Genomic DNA, 7,500 nt, shown 5'->3' with positions numbered 1-7,500 from the left:
GATTCAGTTCTAACTTAGTGGCACCTTGGGCAAGTGTCTTCTACTTTAGCCCTTGTGTAATCAATGCCTTGTAAGTCAAATTGGTAGAAGGAAACTATGTGGAAGCCTGTTGTGTGTGTGTGTGTGTGTGTGTGTGTGAGAGAGAGAGAGAGAGTGATTTTATCTTTGTTTCTGTGTTTGCTCCACTTCTTACTGCTTGGCAATCAGTGTTGGTTTGTTTATGTTCCTGTAACTTAACAGTTCAGCGAAAGAGACTGATAGAATAAGTACTGGACTTAAAATAAGTATTGAAGTCAATCTGTTTGACTAAAAACTCTTAAAGCCAGAGTTCGAACATGGTCACAGTCAAGTGACTTGAAATAAATAAAAGAATGATGGAGAAAAAAAAAGAAACTGTGTTTTATGTTAACGTGAGAATATCACCACTGCTTATATTGTTACATGACTTAAGATACATCATTGTGTTTTTGTTTCCTGGACCAGTATAATATGATGATCATGTAGAAAGGTACATTTTAGTTTTAAATTCGTTTTCCCTTCTTATGTTACAATAGAAGTGGAGGCGCAATGGCCCAGTGGTTAGGGCAGCAGACTCGCGGTTATAGGATCGCGGTTTCGATTCCCAGACCGGGCGTTGTGAGTGTTTATTAAGCGAAAACACCTAAAGCTCCACGAGGCTCCGGCAGGGGATGGTGGCGAACCCTGCTGTACTCTTCCACCACAACTTTCTCTCACTCTTACTTCCTGTTTCTGTTGTGCCTGTAATTCAAAGGGCCAGCCTTGTCACACTGTGTCACGCTGAATATCCCCGAGAACTACGTTAAGGGTACACGTGTCTGTGGAGTGCTCAGCCACTTGCACGTTAATTTCACGAGCAGTCTGTTCCGTTGATTGGATCGACTGGAACCCTCGACGTCGTTACAATAGAAAACATACATTTTTTTTCCCCTGTTTTATTTTATGAATCGAGATATTTTCATGTATTTGTAGGAAACCAAAAATTCATTTGTTATTTCTATTCAGAATCCTACTACGCTGGCAAGAACAGACTAGTTTAGGGACTACAGCCATAGATGACCAATCTGTTCTTTATGGTTTGCCAAAACCACCTTCAGGAAATATCCCATTGTCTTTAAAATAAGGACCACACGTTTACAGTTGTAAAAATAGGGGAGAAAAAAATAAGAGAGAGAAAACAACATTAATAATAATAATAACAACAGTAATAATAACATTGGTATATAGAGAGATAACAATACAGCAATGTATTTTATATTCTAGGTTTTGGCACAATAGCTGTAGGAAAATTGTTGCTGGATGCTGTCTGAAGTTTCTATTGCTCCATTTCTTATTTCTCTTCAACTCATATCTCTCTCTCTCCAGAAAATTCAATTAATCTATATCGTGATCAGATTGAAGCCTGGTGTAGCCATCTGGTTCACCAGTCCTCAGTCAAATCGTCCAACCCATGCTAGCATGGAAAGCAGACGTTAAACGATGATGATGATGATGATGATGATGATGATAATGACATTTCCTTTTTTTCTTTCTTTCTTTTCATCCCCCCCCCCTCTCTTTTGGCAAACTGATGTATTTTCAAATTTAACAATGGATCACTAACAAATATTGTTAAAGAATGATGGCGCATTTAAAATAGATTTATTTAGTTTATGGTTGAAGCTGTGTATCTGCAGCTTTACGGTGAAAGGGGAGACGGAAGAGGGAGTAATCATTATTATGTTTGTTGGAAGAAAGTTTTGCGTTTAGATTCTCATTAATTTTAATTCTCCCACCTCCACCTCCCCCTAAACTTCCTCCTGCAGTAGCAGAGGCCAACCGAGCTTTGGTTAAATAAATGGTTGAATGGTTAAATTCTTGCCAAGCAGAAACTGTGCAGAATGCTTTCCAGTTGGAATAGATTTAATCTCTGTATTAACATCATCTTTGAGACAGGTGTCAGTTCTATGATATAGAATTCCTTTTCCTTGCAAACCATCATACACTTACTTAAATTACTTATTTTCTTTTTCTTTTTAAGTATTTATTTATTTATTGATTTTACTTTAAATATTTTAGTCCAGGGAGAAGTGTGAATACACATTCTATTTTTCATTTAGTTAAGGGCCACGTGGGAGTTTTAATATTATTTAAGGTAGCGGTTTTTGAAGCTAAGTACCAGTTTTCACTGATGGGCATTTTATTATGTTCTTTCTGTTGCATGTTTTGGAAAAAAATAAAATAAAATTTAAATAAATAGTTAATTTTATACAGTGCTATTATTAAATCTTATTTTCTTATATATTATTCCATGTAGCTATTTTTAGATACTTACTCTTTTACTCTTTTACTTGTTTCAATCATTGGACTGCGGCCATGCTGGAGCATCGCCTTTAGTCGAGAAAATCAACCCCAGGACTTATTCTTTGTAAGCCTAGTACTTATTCTATCGGTCTCTTTTTGCCGAACCGCTAAGTGACGGAGACGTAAACACACCAGCATCGGTTGTCAAGCGATGGTGGGGGGACAAACACAGACACACAGACACATACGACGGGCTTCTTTCAGTTTCCGTCTACCAAATCCACTCACAAGGCTTTGGTCGGCCCGAGGCTATAGTAGAAGACACTTGCCCAAGGTGCTACGTAGTTGGACTGAACCCGGAACCATGTAGTTGGTAAGCAAGCTACTTACCACACAGCCACTCCTGCGCCTTGTGTGAGCTACTTTTATTTTATTCTTTTCTTTTCTTTTATTCTTTTCTTTGTTTCATTCATTTGACTGCAGCCATGCTGGAGCACTGCCTTAAAGGGTTTTAGTCAAAGAAATCGAGCCTAGAGCTTAGTCTTTGTAAGCCTAGTTCTTATTTTATCATTCTGTTTTGCCAAGCTGCTAAATTGCAGGGACATAAACACACCAGCATCAGTTGTCAAGCAATGACGTGGGTACAAACACACACACGACGGGCTTCTTTCAGTTTCCGTGTACCAAATCCACTCGAGGCTGTGGTCGGCCCAAGGCTATAATAGAAATTACTTGCCCAAGGTGCCACATAGTGGGACTGAACCTGGAATCATGTAGTTGGGAAGCAAACTTCTTACCACACAGCCATGCTTGCACCTATATGTTAAATTTTTATGCATGTATGGCTGTATTGTAAGAAGCTTGCTTTCTAAACCATGTAGTTCCCAGTTCAGTCCCACTGCATGACACCTTGGGCAAGTGCCTTCTACTATAGCCTCAGGCCAATGAAAGCTTTGTGAGTGTATTTGATAGACAGAAACTGACAGAGGCCCGCTGTGTGTGTGTGTGGGTTTAACCCCTCCACTTCTTGGCAACTGGTACTGGTGCGTTTACGTACCCATGACTTAGCAAGAACCTGATAGAATAAGTACCAGGCTTTAAATAAACGAAAAATACTTACAACTAAAAATTCTTCAAGATGATACTCCAGCATGGCTACAGTCTAATGACTGAAACAAATAAAAGATAAAAGATGTGTTGCAGTAACATAGCTGCAGGAGTGGCTGTGTGGTAAGTAGCTTGGTTCTGGGTTCAGTCCCACTGCATGGCACCTTGGGCAACTGTCTTCTACTATAGCCTTGGGCCGACCAAAGCCTTGTGACAACCGATGTTGGTGTGTATTATGTCCCTATAACTTAGCGGTGCAGCAAAAAAGACTGATAGAATAAGTACTAGACTTACAAAGAATAAGTCCTGGGAGTCAATTTGTTTGACTAAAGGCGGTGCTCCAGCATGACCAGAGTCAAATGACTGATGTCACTTAAATAGCAGTGATGTATGTGTATGTCCTTCCCATAAATAATGTCCAGTAACTTGTGATTTTGATGTAAACACCCAGTGGAATAGAAAATATCTTACCTGTAAAACCAAGTTTTACTAAGCTAGTACTCTAACCATAGAATACTACCTTAATAGATCTGATCTATCCTATACCAGCATTGAAAAAGTTGGCATAACGATGACGATGAGGTTATGAAACGAGTTCAATTTTGGAAGAGCTGTCTTTTTTAATTTTCATTTCCGCATGTCAGTGTTATTTGGCAAGATGATGTTTTAGTTATCCACATTTATCATTATCCCCTCCTTTAAACTATCTTTTATTAACATCATCCAAAAATAAATCCATCCAGTTAGTAGTAAGCCTGTGATGGCTTTATAATGTGTTGAAGGCAAGTAGTGCTTAATAGAGATTTACGATGTTTAAAATTGCATATTGTTGCTGGATTTGTAGTTAAAACAAATCTAAATATATCTCTTAAAGCATGAGCCCTAAACTGTGCAAAAGTGACTTAGATGTGATGATAAAGTAGATAGAAATCCTGTCCTCTTGTGAAGACTGTGATTTGTGGAAAACGAAATGCAGGAGTTTTGAAAACAGTTTCATCAGAGTGGAAACACATTATTTATTACAGTTGGTAATACAGTTTTAGCCTTGAGTCTTGTTTGACCAAGCTATCATTTCCAGCTGTGACCATCTCACCTTTTTGATTATCAAAGGCTACAATGTTTCTTTTTATTTTTAAAAATTTCTTTATTTTAAGACATTAGTATTTCTTGAGAAAATTTGGTTACTATTTCTAGTAGGATGAGTAACTACATAGAGGTTTCCTCTGCTAGTTGACACACACTCATCGCCACCACCACCACCACCACCACTACCACCACCACCATCATCATTTTACAATTCTCCATGCTTGCTAGGTTGGACAGGTCCTCTCCCACTTGTGTTTATTTATCATCTCCTTTGTAAGGATCAACACCCACAGATCAGCTTACAACATGTCTTTGTATGTCTGTCTTGATCTTTGCACTCACTGTTGCCAACCCTTACTTGTTTCCAAGTGAAGTGATATTTCCCCTGACCTAGGAAAAAAGTGTGTGTGCATGTGCACACCAGGCATGGTGTTATACATTTACTCATTATTCAAGCTTTAGCTGAGAAAAGATTAAGGACTATGGTGAAGGCATAGGGTGATAATTTTGAATTGTAAACTTAAAATATTGTCAATAAATTTAACAATCAACCTTTTGTTAACCAAAACCTAAAACTTTATTTGATGATGAAATGAATAATGGATAAATACACACACATGACAAACTTTCCACCTACTAAATCTACTCACAAGGCCTTGGTTAGCTTGGGGCTATAATAGATATTTAACCTTTTAGCATTTAAACTGACCATAGACATGGCTAAAATATTCTACCTGTTTTATGTTGAAACTAAAAATTGAGTTCTCTCATCAAAATCTCAAAGCTGCAAAATAAAGCATGATTAATTCAAAACAATCTGAATAAATAATCATTATGTGTGACAGAGGAATCTGAATGCTAAGGGGTTAACCAAGGTACCACACTGTGGTACTGAACCTTGAAATCATGTTAGTTGAAATCAAACTTGGCAACCATGGGGTCACACCTACATTTATATAGTAAATAATAATTTTTTGGTTGTAGAATTTCTGAGTCAAGGAATTACCATAATTATATACCAGGGGTATATTTGGTTACTATTTTATTCTGGTGGGCTCCTGTAGCCATTCAATGTTTAGAAACTAGTTATATAGAATGTTATTTATTAATGTTTTCATTAATTTGTGTAGGTTGAACTATGTAACATGTTACAGAGAGAAACTTAGCTGTTTCTTGCAATACGTACCAACACCTAGGTCTAAAGCAAAAAATTTTTCAGGGTCCCTTAAAGTACTATTGTGCTCCAGCATGGCCACAGTCAAATGACTGAAACAAGTAAAAGAGTAAAGAGTAAAAGAGAGAAGGTCTTGCAGCTGTTTCCAGGATATTATCTCCCTTGATCGGAGACGGTGTGAGTCGATGGTTAGGCAAAAGTTAATTTAGATAAGATAGGAAATAGAGAGTGAACTGGAGGAACGATAGTGGACCTCTTATTCACATAATTCCCGAATCTGGAGCTTAACTATGGTCTATCCGTAGCACTTACTCCACATGACCTGAAACCTCTGGGTCTAATTGACACCACTACCACTCATAACACACACACACACACACACATATATATATATATCGACGCAGTAAATATTTTCTGCTGATATATTCCTGGAATTAGCGCGCCAAAACGAAGACTTTTGAATTTTACCATTAAGCTGTAATTAGCAGAACCATATGCACGCGCACTATGGCGGTGGGCAACTATGTATACGATTCTGATAATTGCTGTTACATTACAAATCAGGCTGATGAGGAATAGACAAATGGTAAGAATTTGTTAAATCCGAAACCTGGTTCCTGTTTAATAATGATTTTTTTTAGGTGATTTTAAATGTCTTGCCCGCTCACGTTTTTGGTATGCTGCTATATTTCATGTTGAGAACTTTTTAGGTCTTAATAGACACAAGATGTGATCTATTTCTAGCGCATTAATTGTCCACGTTAGTGGTCGACGTTATTTTTTAATATATATATATATATATATATATATATATATATATATATATATGCATAAATAAATAAAATGTAATAAGTTTGATTCAGTTTCATCAGCTTGTTGTGTGTGTATTATCAAATTCCACTTAACTGCTCTACTGTGAGCGATATTGCATGTTGCCACTTTGTTCAAGCTGTTACTTGAAATATTGCAGGCTACCTTTGTAACAAATTCTTTCATGTATTACATTTCCTGCTATACTTTAGCATCAATCATAATTCCTCTGTGTGTTTGTGCGCATATGAATATGCAGTTAAACATGCGTATGTGTGGGAGATAGATAGTGAAATAACAGGTCATAATAATATGGTAAAAGAAAAAGAAATAGATGTGAAGTTTATATTTATTTTATAACCAAAGTAATATTATCTGTTCAAAGACAGTGATGCTAGCATTTGATCCTATATTGCAGTCCATGCAGAAATTTAATATTTATTAAATTTTTCTAAAATCTTGTAGGGATATTTGATTAACTTTATTCATTCATTTATATTTTGTTGTTGCTTTTGTAAATCTATATTATTAATTTGTTTTTTCTTTTGCAAAATGTTGAATAATTTATTTAGTTTCATGTTGAACATGGAATAATATTCTATATTAAACATTTTTTGACAATGATGTTCAGCGTCCATTGGTTTTATAAATGGTGAAAAATGTGTAATGTTACCCACTGTGGTTTTGTTGTTGTTGAGTAAGTATAAGTCCTCCCTGTCAGCTCACCTGTTTCACATTTTGAGAACAAAAGGACCTCATCCAATATAGCATTTACTTGACATTTCTGCCAGACATAACTTTCTCTTCTCTCTGTTTCTATCTTGTTTAATGAGAGAACATGCTGTTTTTAAGAATTCCAACTTCAAATGCATGTCTCTGATTTTGAGAACCCCATTATTTACTGACTGAGATTTGGTTTCCAGGGAGTTGACTAACCTATCATTAATGGGTCAGATAATTACTGAGATTCTACATTTTTGCTAATCTGATAAACACCAATCCATTATAAAATGCTGCTATAT

The 7,500-nt window shown here is 36.5% G+C and overlaps 1 protein-coding gene across 1 annotated transcript in view; it reads left to right on the top strand.

Moving 5' to 3' along the window:
- The window catches only part of LOC106879200 (forkhead box protein N3), a 383,457-nt gene that overhangs the window by 299,799 nt on the left and 76,158 nt on the right, over positions 1 to 7,500 (top strand). The gene's annotated exons all lie outside the window — the stretch shown is intronic.

Source organism: Octopus bimaculoides, chromosome 3 (genome assembly GCF_001194135.2).
Source record: "Octopus bimaculoides isolate UCB-OBI-ISO-001 chromosome 3, ASM119413v2, whole genome shotgun sequence".
NCBI lineage: Eukaryota > Metazoa > Mollusca > Cephalopoda > Octopoda > Octopodidae > Octopus > Octopus bimaculoides.
Note: the sequence above shows the minus strand (reverse complement) of the source record. Positions and strands in the feature narration are given on the sequence as shown.